The 24,112-nt window shown below is 37.5% G+C and overlaps 3 pseudogenes; all 3 read left to right on the forward strand.

Annotated features, from left to right (window-relative positions):
- Positions 1 to 8,504: 8,504 nt before the first annotated feature.
- On the forward strand, positions 8,505 to 8,623 carry LOC149529895 (5S ribosomal RNA; annotated as a pseudogene).
- A 2,718-nt stretch (positions 8,624 to 11,341) lies between these two features.
- On the forward strand, positions 11,342 to 11,460 carry LOC149529896 (5S ribosomal RNA; annotated as a pseudogene).
- Positions 11,461 to 23,993: 12,533 nt separating this feature from the next.
- Positions 23,994 to 24,112, forward strand: LOC149529897 (5S ribosomal RNA; annotated as a pseudogene).

The following is a 24,112-nucleotide window of genomic DNA, read 5'->3' on the forward strand; positions in this document are numbered from 1 at the left end:
ATGGCAAAGGGCATGCTTTACTCACAAACGCTATCAGTCAGGGAGATTGGATCATTGATTCAGGTGTCACACATCATATGGGTGTGTCAAAGTGAGATTTTTCTTCCATGACACATTCATAGGTACCATACATATTTGTAGGTGATAATACTAAGGTGGAAGTTGAAGGTAAAGGAGAAGTTGAGATGAACAATGGAGCATTCAAGGAAGTTCTATATGTTCCTAATCTTACTTCCAACCTTCTTTTAGTCTACCAAATGACTCACTGTGGAGATGGAAATAAAGTTGAATTTCGTCTAGATTCAATGGTAGTGAAAAGGATCAAGGATGACTCTATGATTTCAATAGTTGAATCCAATCATGATTCAAGGTTTTATACATTCTCCTCCTTTGTGCCTACATCAAATGCACAAGCCTTGTTATTACATTCAAATGCATAAAGTAAACTATGGCATGATAGATTTAGATATCTCAACTACAAATATCTTCAGTAGCTTAGCAATATGAAAATGGCTAATGGTCTATCTCAAGTCCAATTTTTAGAAGGTGTTTATTTAGGTTGCTCACTTGGAAAACATCCAAAAAAAATGTATGAAAGGGGGAGTCTTGGAGAGCACAATCTATTCTTGAATTAGTTCATAGTGAAGTGGCAGGCCTATTTCTAGTGTCATCATTTGGCAAGTCATGCTATGCACTCACCTTCATAGATGGCTAATCTCACTTTACTTGGGTTTTCTTCATGGCTCATAAGAGTGAAGTGTATGAAAAAATTCTCAGCTTCAAGGTTCAAGTAGAAAAGTAATTAGAAAAAGCCATCAAAGTTCTTCAAATAGATAATGGGGGAGAGTATGTGAACACAAGACTAATAGAATTTTGTACTCAAGAGGGCATTCACCTTCAAAATTTAGTACCATATATGCCATAGTATAATGGTGTTGCTGAAAGGAAAAATAGAACTCTCAAGGAGATGACCACTTGCATGCTACAAAACAAGTCTCTTGATCAAGTCTTTTAGGCTAAAGCAATGAATTGTGCTAACTATATCCAAAATAGGAGTCCTCATAAAGCTTTGGATGGTGTAACTCCTTTTGAAGCATGGAATGGTAGGAAACCTATGGTTAAGCACTTCAGAATCTTTGGTTATCCAGCATGGGTATGAATACCTCCATAGAAGGAATTGGAAGCATAAAGCAAATCTTGCATCTTTGTTGAATATGTAGATTCACATAAAACCTACAAGTTAATGGATCTAGAGACACATGAAATATTCTATGAGAGGAGTGTACATTTTGAAAAAGGTTGTCCAAGTTTTACTTCTTCAACTCCTCCTTTTTTCTCCTTCAATGAAGAGAGTGATAGTGACAACAGTGACTTGGAAGATGTATGTCCCTAACCCAAACTGAGGCATTAGCCAACATAGGTTGAAAATACTCTTACTACATCTTCTTCCACTAGACCCAAATGGGCTAAGCAGACATTGGATGTGGTAGGATCATTGGCAGAGAATCCTTCAGATAATAGGAGGACAAGATCATAGTACAACTCACTCTCACATGCCTATATTGTAGTTTCTCTAGATCCACAATCATTTAAAGAAGCATCAAGTATTATAGAATGGGATCAAGCAATGGAGGAAGAATATAACTCTCTTATGAGAAATAATACATGGGACTTAGTCTCTCTTTCCAAGAGAAGAAAATTGGTTTGATGTAAGTGGATATATTAGACCAAATTTTTAGCAGATGGAAATGTTGATAAACATAAGGCTCGACTTATTGAAAAAGGGTTCTCTTAGGTTCCTAGCATTGATTACACTGAGACCTTTACACTAGTTGCAAAGATGAATTCCATTCATTTGACACTCACTATAGTAGTAGCTTAGAGATGGGTTGTTCATCAGATGGATGTGAAAAGTGCATTCTTGAATGGTGATCTCTATAAGGAGATTTATATGTAGTAGCCACAAGGATTCATCTAGGATTCTACCATGGCTTGCAAATTGAAGAAGTCTATCTATAGACTTAAACAAGCTCCAAGAGATTGGTATGCCAAGATGGATTCCTTTCTTCTCTCAGCAGGGTTCATCACATGTCATTCTGATCCAAATGTCTACATTCTTCAGAGGGATGATTCACATTTTCTTCTTGTGCTTTATGTTAATGATTTTATCATTAGAAGGAGCACAACATCCATTATTGAAAGTGTCAAGGCTACTTTGTAGGATAGGTTTCTAATGATAGACTTGGGTCTACTACACTATTTCCTTGGTATCAAGATACATTAGTCTTCATTAGGGATAACATTATCACAACCCAAGAATACTCTTGATCTACTTGCTTGATTTCACATGAGTGACTGCAAGGTTGCATCTACCCCATTCCTTTTAGGTGTTAAGTTAGAAACAAACTGTTCCACTCCACTTGTTAATGTGACTTTGTATAGAGATTTGGTTGGAAGCCTCATCTACTTGAAACATACACACCTTGATATCTCATTTACAGTTGTCATGGTTTCTTGCTTCATGCAAGAGCCACATGAAATTCACTAGAAGGTAGCCAAATGAATATTGTACTAAATTCAAAGTACACATACACATGGTATATGTTTTGTAGCTAGTATAGGACTTTAGTTAGTGGGATATATAGACTTAGATTTTGCAAGAGATATTGATTCTCGTAAGTCTACTTTAGGATATATGTTTCATCTTGGTTCTAGCCCCATTTTGTTGATAGAGTAAAAAAAAAACACTATTGCTCTTTCATCAACTAAGGTTGAGTATCGAGGATCTGTGAATGCCACAATATAAGCTATTTGGCTACAACAGATTCTGAAGGAGTTTGGTTTTGATCTACCCATATGCATAGTCATCCATTGTGATAACCAGAGTGCCATTGAAATCTTGAAACATTGAATGCAACATTAGTGCACCAAACATATTGAGGTTCATATGCACTATATCAGAGAGCTGATTCATGAATAGGTCATTTCATTGTAGTATTGTCCTATAGAATAGTAGGTAGCTGACATCTTCACCAAGCCCTTCATAGAGGTCAAGTATATTCATTTGTGAGATCTCTTGGGGGTGAGATATTTTTCACCAGGTGGGTCACATCATCCTTCTCTTCTATATTATACACATCTCTCTTTTTGAGGGAGAGTTTTTCCCATGAGGTTTTCCCTCATTTTCTATTTGCAAAGAGATTTCATTGCATTTTAGCATTGCGTTTGTACTTGGGTACCTAACATGGCCTAGTAGCCAAGACCCATTATGCATTTCATCTGAGCTTTTGTAAGCTTAAGTGCATTCTCCTATGTTGCACTTAAGGGGGGGGGGGGGTGTTTATGTAAATAATTATTATTTACACTTTACTTAAGTTTACTTAGGATAAATGTATTATTTTATTACTTATTAGGTTAGACACTTAGGAGTTTTTGTACTCATATGAGTTGTCATGTTGACAACATTGGAGTAAGCAACTCTAATTAAGCACATGATGTCTACAACACTAGAGTTTGCATAATTAATTGAGTTGTCATGTTGACAACACAATTATTCACAATCTTATTTTAGAACATGGTGTTTACAACATAATTTTATGTGTTACACCTTTGTAGGCTTATCCTCTCATCATTGCATTAACTCCTATGCTTAATGGAGGATAATCCACTCTTGGTGGACATGTACTTGGTCATAAGACTTATTAGTGTGCTAACTACTAGTTAGTCTAGAGGTCTTTACATTTAGGAACTCCTAGTGTACTTGTATATCAATTGAATATCATATTGTTATTTTGATCATACATTGTTGGTCTATTTTGTGCTAGCTATTGTGCTTCTTGTTCTTGGGTGATTTTTTCTTAAGGAAAATTCTTCCAATTCTTAGTGTTGGAGTGATTTTTACTCTCTCGTGCATTCTAGGTGCTTGATAAGGTGTGATTTGAGTACTCAATAAGGTGAGTCCTACATAAGGTTGCATTATGATGCTTGGGCTAATACGAGGGTGTGAGAGTAAGATGTCAGGTGTGATCATGCCAGTGTTAGTGCATCAAATCCCATTAGAACTTTGTAGTTAGGTGCACTTGGGTTGGAGTAGTACTAGGATGGGTGACCTCCCAAGAAGTCTTAGTGTTTCACCCTTCTTTTATGTTTTAGAGCATATGGTTTCGTCATTGTTATATATGCACTACTCTCATGCTTTTCGGTCCCCTTTTTCAATCGCTCATCCCCTTCTCCATCTGTAACATGACTCATGCTCATTCTAAGTGCTCAATAAGGCACATTCTTAGTGTTGGATAAGGTGCATTCTATGCAATAAATATGATGTTCCTCAACAAATTAATCTTTGTATGGATGACACAGATGATATAAGAATTGATTCTTGTAATGACAAAAATAAAAGCTAATAAGATTGGGAAATTGATCCAACAACTTCCAAGGGCCATAACTTTGGACATGCATCTCTATTCTTCTTGAAATTTTCCATGTGGCTTCATTGGGAGGAGTTATTTGGAGAGAGACTTGTACCTTTCTTCATGTTGGTAGCTTTCAAGTGTCTAATAAGGTGTGTTCTTAGTGTCAAAATACTTTTTTCTCTCTTGTGCATTCTGGGTGCTTGATAAGGTGCCCTCTGAGTGCTCGATAAGGTATGTCCTAGATAAGGTTTCATTATGATACATGGGCTAAAATTAGGGTGTGAGAGTTTGATGTTAGGTATAATCATACCAGCATTAGTGCACCAGATCCCATCAGAACTTTGTAGTCAAGCATGTTTGGGCTAGAGTAGTAATGGGATGGGTGACTCTTGGGAGGTCCCAGTTTGCACCCTTCTTTTACTTTTTAGACCATTTGGTTGAGTTATTATTATATTTAGACTCCTCTCATGCTTCTTAGTGCCCATTTTCAATCGCCCATCCCCTTCTCCTCCCGTACCCCAACTCATGTTCATTCTGACTACTCGATAAGGTACGTTCTTAGTGTTAGATAAGGTACATCCTAAGCACTAAAGATGATGTTTCTCAACAAAGTAATCTCCATATGGATGAACTAGTTGATATAAAAATTTATTGTTGTGATGACAAAAATAAAAGCTTATAAGATTGGGAAATTGATCCAACAACTTCTGAAGGCCATTAATTTTGATCGCATATATGTTATTTTCAAAAATTTCCATGTGGTTTCATTGGGATGAGTTATTTGGAGAGAGACTCATGTCACTCTTCCTATTGGCATGTTTTGGGTGCTAGATAAGGTACATTCTTAGTGTCAGAGTGCTTTTTACTCTATCATGCATTCTAGGTGCTCAACAAGAAGCACTCTAAGTGCTCGATAAGGTGTGTCCCAAATAAGATTGCATTATGATGCATGGGCTAATACAAGGGTGTGAGAGTTTGATATCCGGTGTGATCATATTAGTGTTAGTGCATTGGATTCCATCAAAACTCCACAATTAAGCATGCTTGGGCTGGGGTAGTATTGGGATGGGTGACTTCCTAGGAAGTCCTAGTTTTGCACCCTTCTTTTACTTTTTATAGCATCTGGTTGCATCATTGTTATATTTACACTACTCTCATGCTTCTCAGCACCCATTTTTAATCACCCATCCCCTTCTCCTCCCATACCTTGACTCATACTCATTTAGAGTTCTTGATAAGGCAGGTACATAGTGTTAGATAAGGTGCATTCTGGGCACTAAAGATGTTGTTCCTCAACAAAGTAATCTTCATATGGATTAAATAGTTGATATAATAATTGATTCTCAGGATGATGAAAATAAAAGTTTATAAGATTGGGAATTGATCCAAAAACTTCCAAGGGCCATAAATTTTGACATGCATCTCTATTTTCTTGAAATTTTCCATGTGGCTTCATTGTGAGGAGTCATTTGGAGAGAGAATTGTGTCTTTCTTCATGTTGGTGCATTCTGAGTGTCAAATGAGGTGTGTTCTTAGTGTTGGAGTGCACTTTACTCTCTCATGCATTCTAGGTGCTCGATAAGGTGCACTCTAAGTGCTTGATCAGGTGCATCCTAGATAAGGTTGCATTATGATGCATGGGCTAACACAAGGGTGTCAAAGTTTGATGCCAGGTGTGATCATACCAACTTTACTACACTAGATCCCATCACAACTCCATACTTAAGCATGCTTGGGTCGTACTTGGATGGGTGACCTCCTAAGAAGTCCCAATGTTACACCCTTCTTTCACTTTTTAGAGCATCCAGTTTTGTCATTATTATATTTGCACTCCTTTGATGCTTCTCAAAACCCATTTTAAATCACCCATCCCCTTTTCCTCCCATAACCTGACCCATCTTCATTCTGAGTGCTCACTAAGGCACATTCTTAGTGTTGGATAAGGTGCATTATGGGCACTAAAGATGATGTTCCTCAACAAAATAATCTCTGTATGGATGAAATAGTCAATATAATAATTATTTCTTTGATGATGAAAATAAAAGCTTATAAGATTGGGAAATTAATCCAACAATTTATGAGAGCTATAACATTTGACCCGCATCTTCCTTCTTCTTGAAATTTACCTTGTGGCTTCATTGGAAGGAGTTATTTGGAGATATGTTTGTGCCTTTCTTCTTCTTGACACCTTTTAATTGCCAAATAAGGCATGTTCTCAGTGTCAGAGTGCTTTTTACTCTCTTATGCATTTTGGGTGCTCAATAAGGTGCACTTTGAGTGCTCAATAAGGTATTTCCTAGATAAGGTTGCATAATGATGCATGGGCTAACATGAGGGTGTGAGAGTTTGATGTTGGATCTAATCATACCAGTGTTAGTACACTGAATCCCATCAGAACTCTGCAGTCAAACGTGTTTGGGCTGAAGTAGTACCAAGATGGGTGACCTTGAAGGAAGTCCTAATGTTGCACCCTGCTATTACTTTTTAGAGCATCTAGTTGTGTCACTATTATACTTACTCTCCTCTCATACTTCTCAATGCCCATTTTCAATTACCCATCCCCTTCTCCTCCTATACCCCGACTAATGTTCATTCCAAGTACTTGATAAGGCACGTTCTTAGTGCTAGATAACATGCATTCTCAACATTAAAGATGATGTTCCTAAAAAAAGTAATCTTTTTATGGATGAAATAGTCGATATAACAACTGATTCTTGTGATGATGAAAATAAAAGCTTAAAAGATTGGGAAATTGATCCAACAACTTCTAAGGGCCATAACTTTTGACCCACATCACTATTCTTCTTGAAAATTTTCATATATTGGGAAGAGTTATTTGGAGAGAGACTTGTACCTTTCTTCCTATTGGTGCCTTCTAAGTGTCTAATAAGGTGTGTTCTTAGTGTATCAGTTCTCTTTACTCTCTCATGCATTTTGGGTGCTTGATAAGGTGCACTTTGAGTGCTTGATTAGGTACATCCTAGATAAGGTGCATTCTAGGCACAAAAGATGATATTCTTGAACAAGGTAATCTCCATATAGATGAAATAGTTGATATAACAATTGACTCTTGTGATGACAAAAATAAAAGCTTATAAGATTGGGAAATTGATCCAACAACTTTTGAGGGTCATAACTTTTGACCCATATCTCTGTTCTTCTTGAAATTTTTCATGTGCCTTCATTGGGTGGAGTTATTTGGAGAGAGACTCATGTATTTCTTCTTGTTGGCACCTTGCAAGTGTTGGATAATGTGTGTTCTTAGTGTCAGAGTGCTCTTTACTCTCTTATGCATTCTGGTTGCTTGATAAGGTGCACTTTGAGTTCTTGATAAGGTGTGTCCTAGGTAAGGTTGCATTATGATGCATGGGCTAACACAAGTGTGTGAGAATTCAATGTTGGGTGTGATCCTACCAATGTTAGAGCATCTAATCCGATTAGAACTCTATAGTTAAGCTCGTTTGGGCTAGAGTAGTACTGAGATGGGTGACCTCCCAAGAAGTCCTAGTGTTGCACCCTTCTTTTACCTTTTAGAGCATCTAATTGCATCATTATTATATTTACACCCCTCTTATGGTTCTTAGTTCCCATTTTCAAATGCCCATCCCCTTCCCTAGCTCTCATACCCCAGCTCATGTTCATTTTGAGTGCTTGATAATGCACATTCTTAATGCTAGATAAGGTGCATTATGGGCACTAAAGATGGTGTTACTCAACAAAATAATCTTCGTATGGATGAAATAGATGATATTACAATTAATTCTTATGATGATGAAAATAAAAGCTTATAAGATTAGGAAATTGATCCAACAAATTCTGAGTGCCCTAACTTTTGATTTGCATCTTTGTTCTTCTTCAAATTTTTCCCATGGTTTCATTGGAAGGAGTTATTTGGTGAGAGACTTGTGTATTTCTTCTTGTTTGCACCTTTCAATTGTTGGATAAGGTGCATTCTTTGTGTTAGAGTTTTTTTTCTCTCTCATGCATTTTGGGTGCTCAATAAGTTGTGCTCTAAGTGCTCAATAAGTTGCATCCTAGATAAGGCCGCATTATGATGCATCAGCTAACACAAGGGTGTGAGAGTTTGATGTTGGATGTGATCATACCAATGTTAGTGCACTGGATCCCATCAGAACTCTGTAGACAAGTGTGCTTGGGTTGGAGTAGTACTGGGATGGGTGACCTCCTGGGAACTCCTAGTGTTGCTCCCTTATTTTACTTTTTAGAGCATCTTGTTGTGTCATTGTTATATATGCACTCCTCTAATGTTTCTTAGCACTCATTTTCAATCACCCATCCCCTTCTCCTTCCCTACCCCAAAACATGTTCATTTTGAGTGCTCAATAAGGCATGTTCTTAGTGTTAGATAAGGTGCATTCTGGGCGATAAAGATGATGTTCCTTAACAAAGTAATCACCTTATGGATGAAATAGTGTATATAACAATTGATTCCTGTGATGATGAAAATAAAAGCTTATAGAGGCCATAAATTTTGATCCGCATCTCCATTCTTCTTGAAATTTTCCATGTGGCATCATTGGGAGGAGTTATTTTGAGAGAGACTCATGCCTTTCTTCCTATTGGTACCTTTTTGAGTGTTGGATAAGATGCATTGCTAGTGTCAGAGTGCTTTTTACTCTCTCGTGCATCATGGGTGCTCGATAAGGTTCCTCAATGAGGTGAGATAGAGATAAGGTTGCATTATGATGCATGGGCTAACATGAGGGTGTGAGAGTTTGATGTTGGGTGTGATTATACCAATGTTAGTGCACCAAATCCCATCAAAACTTCCAAGTATAGCACGCTTGGGCCAGAGTTGTACTAGGATGGGTGAACTCCCAGGAAGTCCTAGTGTTACACCCTTCTTTTACTTTTTAGAGCATCTAGTTGAGTCATTGTTATATTTACACTACTATCATGCTTCTCAGCACCCATTTTCAATCACCCATCCCCTTCTTCTCTTATACCCTAACTCATGTTCATTTAGAGTGCTCGATAAGGAACATTCTTAGTGCTAGATAAGGTGCAATTGAAGCACTAAAGATGATGTTCCTCAACAAAGTAGTTTCTATATGGGTGAAATAGTCGATATAACAATTGATTCTTGTGATGATGAAAATAAAAGCTTATAAGATTGAGAAATTGATCCAACAACTTTTGAGGGCCGTAACTTTTGACCCACATCTCCATTCTTCTTGAAATTTTTTGCATGGTTTCATTGGGAGGAGTTATTTGGAGAGAGACTCGTGCCTTTCTTCCTCTTGGAAACTTTTGAGTGTTAGATAAGGTGTGTTCTTAATGTTAAAGTGCTTTTTACTTTCTCATACATTATGGGTGCTTGATAAGGTGCATCCTAGGTAAGGTTACATTATATTGCATGGGCTAACATGAGGGTGTGAGAGTACTAGTGTTAGTGTACTAGATCTTATCAAAACTCTACAATTAAGTTCACTTGGGCTTGAGTAGTACTGGGATGGGTGACCTCCCATGAAATCCTAGTGTTGTACCCTTTTACATTTTAGAGCATCCATTTGTGTCATTGTTATATTTATACTCCTATCATGCTTCTTAGTAAAATCATACCAAAGTTAATGCACTAGATCTGATTACAATTCCACATTTAAGCATGCTTGGGCCAGAGTAATATTCAGATGGGTGACCTCCCAAGATATCTTGGTGTTAAATCCTTCTTTTACTTTTTAGAGCATTTGGTTGCATCATTGTTATATTTACACTCCTCTCATGCTTCTTGGTTCCCATTTTCAATCATCCATCCCCTTCTCTTCCCATACCCAAACTCATGTAGTGCTCAACAAGGCATGCTCTTAGTGCTAGATAGTGGGCACTAAAGATGATGTTCCTCAACAAAGTAATCTCCATATAGATGAAATAGTTGATCTAACAATTGATTCTTGTGATGAAAAATAAAAGCTTATAAGATTGGGTAATTGATCCAACAACTTTTGAGGGTCATAAATTTTGACCCACATCCCTCTTCTTCTTGAAATATTTTGTGTGGCTTCATTAGGAGGAGTTATTTGGAGAAAGACTCATGCCTTCATTCCTAGTGGTGCCTTTTGAGTACCAGATAAGGTGTGTTCCTAGTGTCGAAGTGTTGTTTACTCTCTCATGCATTCAAGGTGCTTGATAAGGTGCACTTTGAGTGCTAGATAATGTGTGTCCAAGATAAGGTTGCATTATGATGTATTGGCTAATACAAGGGTGTGAGAGTTTGACATTAGGTGTGATCATACAACATTAGTGCATAATATCCCATCAAAACTCCATGGTTAAGTGTGCTTGGGCTGAAGTATTACTGGGATGGGCGACATCCCAAGAAGTCCTAGTGTTACACCCTTCTTTTACTTTTTATAGCATCTGGTTGCATCATTGTTATATTTACACTCCTCTCATGCTTCTCAGCCCCCATTTTCAATCACCCATCCCATTCTCCTCTCATACCCCAACTCATGTTCATTTTAAGTGCTCAATAATGCACATTCTTAGTGCTAGATAAGGTGCATTCTGGGCAATAAAGATGACATTCTTCAATAAAGTAATTTTTGTATGGATGAAACAATTGATATAACAATTGATTCTTGTGATGAAAAAAATAAAAGCTTATAAGATTCAAAAATATATCCAACAACTTCCAAGGGTCATAACCTTTGACCTGCGTCTCCGTTCTTCTTGAAATTTTCTACATGGCTTCATTGGGAGTTGTTATTTGGAGAGAGACTCGTGTCTTTCTTCCTATTGGTGCCTTTAAAAAGCTGGATAAGGTGTATTCTTAGTGTCAATGTGCTTTCTACTCTCTCATGCATTTTAGGTGCTCAATAATGCACACTCTGAGTGCTCTATAAGTTGAATCCTTGATAAGGTTACATTATGATGCATGGGCTAACATGATTGTGTGAGGGTTTGATGTTGGGTGTGATCATACCAGCATTAGTGCATTGGATCCCATCAGAACTTTATAGATAAGCGTGCTTGGATTGGAGTAGTACTGAGATGGGTGACCTCTAGGGAAGTCCTGATATTACACCCTTCTTTTAATTTTTACAGAATCTTGTTGCATCATATATATATATATATATATATATATGTATATGTATATATATATATATATATGTATATGTATATATATATATGTATATGTATATATATATATGTATATGTATATGTATATATATATATATATATATATATATATACTCCTCTCATGTTTCTCAGTGCTCATTTTCAATTGCTCATCCCCTTCTCTTGCCCTACCCCAACTCATGTTTATTTTGAGTGCTTAATAAGGCACATTCTTAGTGCTAGATAGAGTGTGTTCTGGGCACTAAAGATGATGTTCCTCAATAAAGTAATCTCCCTCTAGATCAAATAGTCGATATAACAATTGATTCTTGTGATGACAAAAATAGAAGCTTATAAGATTGGGAAATTGTTTCAACAACTTCCAAGGGTCATAACTTTTGACATGCATCTTCATTCCTCTTGAAATTTTCTATGTGGCTTCATTGGGAGGAGTTATTTGGAGAGAGACTCATGTCTTTCATCTTGTTGGAACCTTTTGAGTGCCAGATAAGGTGTGTTCTTAGTGACAGAGTGCTTTTTACTCTCATGTGCATTATGGGTGCTTGATAAGGTGCATCCTACATAAGGTTGCATTATACTGCATGGACTAACATGAGGGTATGATAGATTGATGTTGGGTGTGATCACACTAGTGTTAGTGCACTGGATCCCATTAGAACTCCAAAGAATAATGTGATTGGGCTAGACTAATACTGGGATGGTGACCTCTTGGGGAGTCTCAGTGATGCACCCTTCTTTTACTTTTTACAGGATCCAGTTTCATCATTGTCATATTTAAACTCCTCTCATCCTTCTTAGTGCCCATTTTTAATCACACATCCCCTTCTCCTCTCTTACTATGACTCTTGTTCATTTTGAGTGCTTGATAAGGCACATTCTTAGTGCTAGATAAGGTGCATTCTAGGCACTAAAGATGACATTCCTCAACAAAGTAATCTCCTTATGGATGAAATAGTTGATATAAAATTGATTCTTGTGATGCAAAAAATAAAAGACTATAAGATTGGGAAATTGATCCAACAAATTCCAAGGGCTGTGACTTTTGACCCGCATCTCTATAATTTTTGAAATTTTCCATGTGGCTTGATTAGGATTTATTTGGAGAGAGACTCATGCCTTTCTTCCTACTTGCACCCTTCGAGTGCTAGATAAGGTGTGTTCTTAGTGTCAGAGTGTTTTTAACTCTCTCATGCATTCTAGGCCCTTGATAAGGTGCATCCTAGATACGGTTACATTATGATGCATGGGCTAACATAAGGGTGTGAGAGGTTGATGTTGGGTGCAATCATACCAATGTTAGTGCATCAAATCTAATCAAAACTATGCAGTTAAGCACACTTGGGCTAGAGTAGTATTGGGATAAGTGACCTCCTGAAAAGTTTTGGTATTGCACCCTTCTTTTACTATTTAGAGCATCTAGTTGCATTATTGTTATATTTACACTCCTTCTCAATGCCCATTTTCAATTGCTCATTTGTTTCTCCTCTCGTACCCTCACTCATGTTCATTTTGAGTCCTCGATAAGGCATGTTCTTAGTGCTAGATAAGCTATATTCCAGGCACTAAATATGATGTTCCTCAACAAAGTAATCTTCATATTGATGATATAGTTGATCTAACAATTGATTCTTGTGATTATGAAAATAAAAGCTTATAAGATTGGGAAATTGATCCAACAACTTCCAAGGCTCAAACCTCTTGACCCACATCTCCATTTTTCTTGGAATTTTTTGCATGGCTTCATTGGTAGGATTTATTTGGAGAGAGACTCGTGCCTGTCTTCCTCTTGGTGCCTTCTAAGTGGTAGACAAGGTGTTTTCTTAGCGTCAAATTGTTTTTTACTCTCTCGTGCATTTTGGGTCATCGATAAGGTGCATCCAAGATAAGGTTGCATTATGATGCATGGGCTAACACGAGGGTGTGAGAGTTTGATGTTGGGTGTGATCATACCACTATTAGTGCATTGGATCTAATTAGAACTCCATAGTTAAGCTTGCTTGGGACAGAGTAGTATTGGGATGGGTGACCTCTCAATAAGTCCCATTGTTGCACACTTCTTTTACTTTTTAGAGCATCTGGTTGTTTCATTGTTATATTTCCACTCCTCCCATGCTTTTGAGCACCTATTTTCAATGCCCCATCCCCTTCTCCTCCCGTACCCTCACTCATGTTCATTTTGAGTGCTCGATAAGGGATGTTCTTACTGCTAGATAAGGTGCATTCTGGGCACTATAGATGACATTCCTCAACAAAGTAATCTCCATATGGATGAAATAGTTGATATAAAAAATTATTCTTTTGATGTCAAAAATAATAGCTTATAAGATTGGGAAATTGATCCAACAACTTTTTAGGGTCATAACTTTTGACCCGCATCTCCATTCTTCTAGAATTTTTTTGCGTGGCTTAATTGGGAGTAGTTATTTGGAGAGAGACTCATGCCTTTCTTCCTATTGGCTCCTTTTGACTGTCAGATAAAGTGTGTTCTTAGTGTTAGAGTGCTTTTTAATGTCTCATGCATTTTGGGTGCTCAATAAGGTATGCTCTGAGTGCTCAATAAGGTGTGTCCTAGATAAGGTTGCATTATATTGCATGGGCTAACATGAGGGTATGAGAGTTTGATCTCAAGTGTGATTATACTAGAGTTAGTGCACCAGATCCCATCAAAACTCCATAGTTAAGCATGCTTGGGTTGGAGTAGTATAGTTATTGATATTTATGCTCCTTTGATGCTTCTCAGTGCCCATTTTCAATTGACCATCCACTTCTCCTCTTGTACCCTAACTCGTGTTCATTCTAAGTGCTCAATTAGGTCTATTATTTTTGCTGGATAAGATGCATTATGGGCACTAAAGATGATGGTACTCAACAAAGTATCTCTATATGGATGAAAATAAAAGATTATAAGATTGGGTAATTGATCCAACAACTTCTGAGGGCCATAACTTTTGACCTGCATCTCCGTTATTCTAGAAATTTTTTGCATGGCTTCATTGGGAGGAAATATTTGGAGAGAGACTTTTTTCTTTCTTCCTGTTGGTGCCTTCAAAATACCAAATATGGTGTGTAAGTTTAATGTCAGGTGCAATCATACCAATGTTAGTGCACCTAGTCCCAATAGAACTCTACAGTTAATTGCTATTAGGCCAGAGTAGTACTAGGATAGGTGACCTCATGAGAAGTCTTGGTGTTGCACCCTTCTTTTACATTTTAGATCATATGGTTGTGTCATTTTTATATTTACACTCATCGCATGCTTCTTAGAACCCCTTTTCAATATCCCATCCACTTCTCCTCCCATACCTCGACTCATGTTCATTCTGAGTTCTCGATAAGGCACATTCTTAGTGTTAGATAAGGTGCATTCTAGGCACCAAACATGATGTTCCTCAACAAAGTATTCTCTATATGGATTAAATAGTTGATATAACAATTGATTCTTGTGATGACAAAAATAAAAGCTTATAAGATTGGGAAATTGATTCAACAACTTCTGAGTTTCGTAACTTTTGACCCACATCTCTGTTCTTGAAATTTTCCACATGGCTTCATCAAGAGAAGTTATTTTGAGAGAGAGTCATGTGTTTCTTCTTGTTGGTTCCATTTGAGTGCTAGATAAGGTGAATTCTTAGTGTTGGAGTGTTCTTTACTCTCTCGTGCATTTTTTGTTCTCAATAAGGTGCACTCGTAGTGTTTAATAAGGTTTCCTCCAAGTGCTCAATAAGGTGCATCCTGATAAGGTTGCATTATGATGTATGGCTAACACAAGGGTGTGAGAGTTTGATGTCAGGTGTGATCATACCAGTATTACTACACTAGATCCCATCAAAACTCCACAGTTAAGCACACTTCAGACAGAGTAGTTCTACGATGCATGACCTCCCAACAAGTCTTGATGTTTTACTTTTTAGAGCATCTGGTTGTGTCATTATTATATTTACACTCCTCTAATGGTTGTCAGTGCCCATTTTCAATTGCCTATCCCCTTCTCCTCACATACCCTGACTCATGTTCACTTTGAGTGCACAATAAGGCATGTTTTTAGTGCTAGATATCATGCATTCTCTCAACTAAAGATGATGTTCATCAACAAAGTAATCTCTGTGTGGATGAAATAGTCGATATAATAATTAATTCCACTGAACAGTATCTCTATTCTTGAAATTTTTTATGTGGCTTCATTGGGAGGACTTATTTTGAGTGAGACTCCTACCTTTCTCCTTGTTGGTGCTTTTTGAGTGCCAAATAAGGCATGTTATTAGTATTAGAGTGCTCTTTACTCTCTTCTGCATTCTAGGAGCTCAATAAGGTCCACTCTAAATGCTCAATAAGGTGTGTCCTAGATAAGGTAGCATTATGATGCATGGGCTAACATGAGGGTGTCAGAGTTTGATGCCCACACTAGTGTTAGGCACATTCTTTGTGCTAGATAAGGTATATTCAAGACACTAGCTATGATGTTCCTCAACAAAGTAATCTCTATATGGATGAAACAATCGATATAAATATTGATTCTTGTGATGATGAAAATAAAAGCTTATAAGATTGAGAAATTTATCCAATAGCTTCCAAGGGCCATTATTCTTGTTGGCACCTTCTGAGTGTCAAATAAGGTTCTCTCTTAGTGTTGGATTATTCTTTACTCTCTCATGCATTTTGGGTGCTTGATAAGGTGCACTTGAAGTGCTTAGTAAGGTGCATCCTAGATAAGGTTGCATTATGATGCACGGGCTAACACAAAGGTGCGAGAGTTTAATATCAGGTGTGATCATACCAGAATTAGTGCACCAAATCCCATCACAACTCCACAGTTAAGTGCACTTGTGTCGTAGTAGTACTGCAATTGGTGACCTCCTAGGAAGTCTAGATGTTTTTATTTTTAGAGGATCTGGTTGTGTCATTGCTATATTTACACTCCTCTAATGCTTCTTAGTGCCCATTTTCAATCACCCATCCTATTCTCCTCTCATAGCCTAACTAATGTTCACTTTGAGTGCTTGATAGGGCACATTTTTAGTACTAGATATGGTGCATTCTATGCACTAAAGATGATGTTCCTCAACAAATTAATCTCCATATGGATGAAAAAGTATATATAACAATTGAATCTTGTGATGACAAAAAAAAAAGCTTATAAGATTGGGAAATATATCTAATAACTTCCGAGGGTCGTAATTTTTGACTCGCATCTCCATTCTTCTTGAAATTTTCCATGTGGCTTCATTGGGAGGAGTTATTTGGAGAGAGGCTTGTGCCTTTCTTCTTGTTGGTGCCTACCAAGTGTTGAATAAGGTGTGATCTTAGTGTCAGAGTGCTCTTTTCTTTCTCGTACATTTTAGGTGCTCGATAAGGTGTGCTCCAAGTGCTTGATAAGGTGCATTGTAGATAAGGTTGCATTATGATGCATGGGCTAACATGACAATGTTAGATTTTGATGCCCATACTAATGTTACTACATCAGATCCCATCAGAACTTTGCAGTTAAGTGCACTTGGTTCAGAGTAGTACTAGGATGGGTGACCTCCTATGAGGTCTTGATGTTGCACCCTTCTTTTACTTTTGAGATTATCTAGTTGCATCATTATTTTATTTACACTCCTCCCATGCTTCTCAGCACCCATTTTCAATCACCCATCTACTTCTCCTCTTATACCCTGACTCCTATTCATTTCGAGTGCTTGATAAGGCATGTTCTTAGTTCTAGATCAGGTGCATTCTAGGCACTAAAGATGACATTCCCCAACAAACTAATCTCTGTATGGATGAAACAATCAATATAACAATTGATTCTTGTGTTGATGAAAATAAAAGCTTATAAGATTGGGAAATTGATTCAACAACTTTCGAGGGTCGTAATTTTTGACCCACATCTCTGTTCTTCTTGAAATTTTATACATGGCTTCATTGGGAGGAGTTATTTGGAGAGAGACTCATGCCTTTCTTCCTATTGGTGCCTTCTAAATGCTAGATAAGGTGTGTTCTTTGTGTCAGAGTTCTCTTTACTCTCTCATGCATCCTAGGTGCTCAATAAGGTGCATCCTAGATAAGGTTGTTTTATGATGCATGGGCTAACATGAGGGTGTGAGAGTTTCATGTTGGGTGTGATCATACCAATGTTAGTGCACCGAATCCCATGAAAACTCCATAGTTAAGCATGCTTGGGTCAAAGTAGTATTGGGATGGGTGGCCTCACAGGAAGTCCTAGTGTTGCATCCTTCTTTTAATTTTTAGAGCATCTAGTTGTCTAATTGTTATATTTGCACTTTTCTCATACTTCTTAGTGCCCATTTTGAATCACCCATCCCCTTCTCCTCCTGTACCCTGACTCATTTTCACTTTGATTGCTTGATAAGGCACATTCTTAGTGCTAGATAAGTTGCATTTAAGGCACTAATGATGATGTTGCTATGGATGAAATAGTCAATACAACAATTGATTCTTGTGATGACAAAAATAAAATCTTATAAGATTGGGAAATTGATCCAACAACTTCCAAGGGCCATAAATTTTGACCTGCATCTCTATTCTTCTTGAAATTTTCCATGCGGCTTAATTGGGAGGAGTTATCCGGAGAGAGACTCATGCCTTTCTTCTAATTGGCACCTTCAAAGTGTTGGATAATGTGCATTCTTAGTGTCAAAGTGCACTCCAAGTGCTTGATAAGGTGCATCCTATATAATGTCACATTATGATGCATGGGCTAATACAAGGGTGTGAGAGTTTGATGTCAGGTGTGATCATATTAGCATTAGTGCATTAGATCCCATCAAAGCTTTACAATTAAGTGCACTTGCACTGGAGTAGGGCTATGATGGGTTACATCCCAAGAAGTCTTGATGTTTTACTTTTTAGAGCATATAGTTGCATCATTATTACAGTACTAGGATGGGTCACCTCCCAGGAAGTACAGGTGTTGCATCCTTTGTTTACTTTTTAGAGCATCAGATTGTTTGATTGTTATATTTACTCTCCTCTCATGCTTCTTATCACCCATTTTAAGTTGCCCATCCCCTTTTCCTCTCATACCTCAACTCATGTTCATTCTAAGTGCTCAATAAGGCATGTTATTAGTGCTAGATAAAGTGCATTTTGCATACTAAAGATGATGTTCCTAAACAAAGTAATCTCCATATTAATGAAATAGTCGATATAACAATTGATTCTTGTGATCATAAAAATAAAAGCTTATAAGATTGGGAAATTGATCCAACAACTTCTAAGGGTTGTAACTTTTGATCCCCATCTCTATTCTTCTCAAAGTTTTCCACATGGATTTTTTGGAAGGAGTTATTTGGAGAGAGACTTGTGCCTTTCTTCCTATTGGAACCTTCCAAGTGTCAGACAATGTGTATTCTTGGTGTCCAAGTGCTCTTCACTCTCTCATACATTCTAGGTGCTTGATAAGGTGTGCTCCAAGTGCTCAATAAGGTGTGTCCTAGATAAGGTTGCATTATGATACATGGGCTAACATGAGGTTGTGAGAGTTTAATGTTAGGTGTGATCATACTAGTGTTAGTACATTAAGCATTCTTGGGTCGAAGTAGTATTGGGATAGGTGATCTCTTGGGAAGTCTCAATGTTGTACCTTTCTTTTACTTTTAAGAACATCTCATTGCATCATTGTTATATCTAAACTCCTCTCATGTTTATCAGTGCCCATTTTCAATCATCCATACCTTTCTCCTCCCATACCCTGACTCATGTTCATTTTGAGTGCTTGATAAGGCACATTCTTATTGCTAGATAAGGTGCATTTTAAGCACTAAAGATGATGTTCCTCGACTTATTAATCTCTATATGGATGACATAGTCGATATAACAACTAATTGTTGTGATGACGAAAATAAAAGCTTATAAGATTGCGAAATTGATCCAACAACTTCTAAGGGCCATAACTTTTGACCTGCATCTCCATTCTTCTTGAAATTTTTCATGTGGCTTCATTAGGAGGATTTATTTGGGGAGAGACTCATGCCTTTCTTCTTGTTGGCACCATCTAAGTGTCATATGAGGTGCATTCTTAGGGTCAGAGTGCTCTTTACTCTCTTGTGCATTATGTGTGCTTGATAAGGTGCACTCTAAGTGCTTGATAAGGTGCATCCTAGATGAGGTTGCATTATGATGCATGGGCTAACATGATGGGGTGAGATTTTTCTATAGGGTGCAATCATAGCAATGTTAGTGCACCAGATCCTATCTAAACTCTATAGTTAAGCGTCCCCAGGCCAGAGTAGTATTGGGATGGGTGACCTCCTAGGAAGTCCCGATGTTGCACCCTTCTTTTAATTTTTAGAGAATAGGATTGCATCATTTTTATATTTACACTCCTCTCATGCTTCTCAACACCCATTTTAAATGGCCCATCCCCTTCTACCCTATGTCGAATCATGCTCATTCTATGTGCTCGATAAGGCACGTTCTTTGTTGGAAATGATTGAAATAATTATAAGAAAAGTTGAGGGAGATTATTGGAATAAAATATGGAACTAGTGAAGAATGTCCTTAATCATTGTTTTGTCATTGATGTCAAACTTGCTACTTGTAGGGATGACAATTGCTTTAGTGATCCAAATACTATCAATTAGTTGATTGTCAAGGTGGAGGCAATTAATAAGATGTAACTAAAATACCTAGAGAAAGGTTGAAGTTATGATGTTGGAATGAAGTACAAGGATCAGCTAAGCCATTTATGAAAGAATTTATTTGATGACATACTACAAAGAATGGGCACACTGAAACATATCAAAGATTTAAGGTTTTAACTAAGTATTTTGTAAAGCTCAAACTAAGTTCATTAGAGAGAAGGAGTTGGGCAAGCTAGTAAGAGCCGAGCAAGTTCTAGTTAATGCCGAGTAAACTTTAGATGCCAAGTGATGCCGAGTAAGTTCAAGTGTCAAGTAAGTTCAAAGTACCGAGTCATTTCAAAGTGCTAAGTAAGTTCAAGTGTCGAGCAAGTTCAAGTATTGAGCTGGTATAGGTGCCGAGTAACACAGAGGTGCCAAGCACCAGTAACTCAATAATGCCGAGTTGCTGCATTATTTAGGAAATTGAAGATTCGCCAGATCTAAGCCGACAAAGTTGTTACCTAGAAATCTGTGAATTAAAAGGAAGATAAGAATGATGAGTTGGTGGCATAGAACACCATGTAGAATGTTTTTAAGATACAACTGGCAAAGTTTCAAGAGGAAAAAAAGATATGGGGTAGATACATTGTATCCTACCTAATCAATTTTGAAACCCTAAAATTGAAGAGGGAGAATTGAGCGATAAAGGAAAATCAGACTTCTATATAAGAAGACATAAATTAATGAGAGAAAGAGAGAGGGAGAGGGGATAGAAGAAAAGGAGACAGTGGTCAAGCATAAAAGTGTGAAATGCTAAAGAATGTGCCTAGGAGAAGATAGCACAGAAATTCTATTTGTATAGATGACCACAAAGATGATTGCATTGGTAGAATGAGTGAGAAGACTCAAGGAGACAAAGCTTGAGAGGAAGACAAGAAGTCAGAGCTAAAGAGATTAAAGCCAAGCATAAGGATTGAACTGAAAGTGTGATCTGAAATCTGCAAAGTATGTTGTAAGTTATATCAGATCGAAAGACCATTAGTGTTACTTTCTAGCAATTGTAACTGTAAGTCTAAATCCTATGGACTTAGGTTGGTTTAACAGCCATTAGAAAAATCCTTTAACAGGGTGACATTCCAAGTGAATGTTCTAAAGACCTTTAACCACGCCCATTCCTAATAGTTTGGTGAAATCCTCTAACAAGGTCACATTTAATAGTGTGTTGTAAGCCTTTAACAGGGAAGGATTTTAACATGGCATCACTTCAGAAGAGTGAGAATCAAGTAGCATGTTACTGTTGGTTTTTCCCAAATTGGTTTTCCATGTAAATCATTGTGTCATGTGTTGATTTTGAATTTTTTTATCTTTGCATGTTGATTTACTGTAACTTGCTTATATGATTGATTTAAGTATGGATTCATTAAAAGTAGTAAAAAGGTATTAATAGGGCATTTGGACCTTGATTAACTGATTCACCCCCCCTCTCAGTTATTCTAAAGAATTCTAACAGTTCTTAGTGCTAGATAAGGTGCATTTTGGGCACTAAAGATGATGTTCCTCAACAAAGTAATCTCCATATGGATAAAATAGTTGATATAAAAATTGATTCTTGTGATGACGAAAATAAAAGCTTATAAGATTGGAAAATTGATCCAACAACTTCTGAGGGCCATAACTTTTGACCCGCATCTCTATTCTTCTTGAAATTTTACATGTGGCTTTATTGGGAGGAGTTATTTGGAGAGAGACTTATGCCTTTCTTCCTATTGGCACCTTCTAAGTGCTAGATAAGGTGCATTCTTAGTATTAGAGTGCTCTTTAATTTGTTGTGCATTTTGGGTGCTCGATAAGGTGCATTTAGAGTCCTTGATAAGCCGTGTCCTAGATAAGGTTGCATTATGAAGTATGGGCTAACACAAGGGTGTGAGATTTTATTTTTGGTTGTGATCATACTAGTGTTAGTGTATTGGATCTTGTCAAAACTTTGAGGAACTCGGATGGGTGGCCTCCCAAGAAATCTTGGTGTTGCACCCACCATTTACTTTTTAGAGCATCTGGTTGCATCATTATTATATTTACACACCTCTCATGTTTCTCAGTTCCCATTTTCAATTACCCATCCCCTTCTCCTCCTATACCCTGACTCATGTTCATTTTGAATCCTCGATTAGGCAGGTTCTTAGTGCTAGATAAGGTGCATTTTGAGCACTAAAGATGATGTTCCTCAACAAAGTAATCTCTATATGGATGAAATAGTTGATATAACAATAGAATCTTGTGATGAAAAAAATAAAGCCTTATAAGATTGGGAAATCTATCCAACAAGCTCCTAGGGCCGTCACTTTTGACTCGCATCTCTGTTCTTCTTGAAATTTTCCACATGGCTTCATTAGGAGGAGTTATTTGGAGAGAGACTTGTGTCTTTATTCCTATTGGTGCCTTTTGAGTGTTGAATAAGGTGCAATATTAGTTTCTAAGTTTTCTTTACTCACTCGTGCATTTTGGGTGCTCAATAAGGTGTGCTTGATAAGGTGCATCCTAGATAAGGTCACATTATGATGCATGGGATAACACGAGAGTGTGAGAGTTTGATGCACATACTAGTGTTAGTACTAGTAGTTAAGTGTGCTTGGGTCTGAGTAGTACTAGGATGGGTCACCTCCTAGGAAGTCCCTGTGTTACACCCTTCTTTTACATTTTACAGTATCAGGTTGCATCATTTTTATATTTACAATCCTCTCATGCTTCTCAGCACCCATTTTTTGATCACCCATCCCCTTCTCCTCTTGTGCCCTGACTCATGTTCATTCTAAGTGCTCGATAAGGCACGCTCTTAGTGCTAAATAAGGTGCATTCTAGGCACTAAAGATGATGTTCCTTAACAAACTAATCTCTTTATGGATGAAATAATCAATATAACAATTGATTCTTGTGATGATGAAAATAAAAGTTTATAAGATTGGGAAATTGATCCAACAAATTTGGAGGGCCATAAGTTTTGACCCACATCTCCATTCTTCTTGAAATTTTTCGCGTGACTTCATTGGGAGGAGTTATTAGGATAGAGACTCATTTCTTTCTTCCTATTGGTGCCTTTTGAGCATTGGATAAGATGTGTTCTTAGTGTCAAAGTGATCTTTACTCTCTTGTGCATTATGGGTGCTCGATAAGGTGCATCCTATATAAGGTTGCATTATGATGCATGGGCTAACATGAGGGTGTGAGAGTTTGATGTCGGGCATGATCATACTAGTTTTATTGCACCTAATCCCATTAGAACTCTACAATTAGGTGCACTTGGGCCAAAGTAGTACTAGGATGGGTGACCTCCCATGAAGTGTCAGTATTTTACTTTTTAAAGCATCTAGTTATGTCATTGTTATATTTACACTCTTCTCATGCTTCTCAGTCCCCATTTTCAATTGCCCATCCCCTTCTCCTCCCATACCCAAACTCATGTTCATTATGAGTGCTCAATAAGGCATGTTCTTAGTGCTATATAAGGCACATTATGGGAACTAAAGATGATGATCCTCAATAATGTAACCTCTATATGAATGAAATAGTCAATATAAAAATGGATTCTTGTGATGATAGAAATAAAAACTTATGAGGTTGGGAAATTGATCCAACAACTTTCAAGGGTCGTAACTTTTGACCCGCATCTCTATTCTTCTTGAAATTTTCCCATGTGGCTTCATTAGGAGGAGTTATTTAGAGAGAGACTCGTGCCTTTCTTCATGTCGGTACCTTTCAAGTATCAGATAAGGTGCATTCTTAGTGTCGGTGTGTTCTTTACTCTCTCGTACATTCTAGGTGCTCTATAAGGTGCACTTTGAGTGCTCAATAGGGTGCATCCTAGATAAGGTTTCATTATAATGCATGGGCTAACATGAGGGTGTGAGAGTTTAATGTTGAGTGTGATCATACTAGTGTTAGTGCACTGTATCTCATCAGAACTCTATAGTTAAGCACACTTGGGTCAGAGTAGTACTTAGATGGGTGACCTCTTGAGAAGTCCCACTATTGCACCTT

The sequence above is a fragment of the Cupressus sempervirens genome, chromosome 11, assembly GCF_028749045.1.
Source record: "Cupressus sempervirens isolate cs-2001-9-10 chromosome 11, ASM2874904v1, whole genome shotgun sequence".
Taxonomy (NCBI): Eukaryota; Viridiplantae; Streptophyta; class Pinopsida; order Cupressales; family Cupressaceae; genus Cupressus; species Cupressus sempervirens.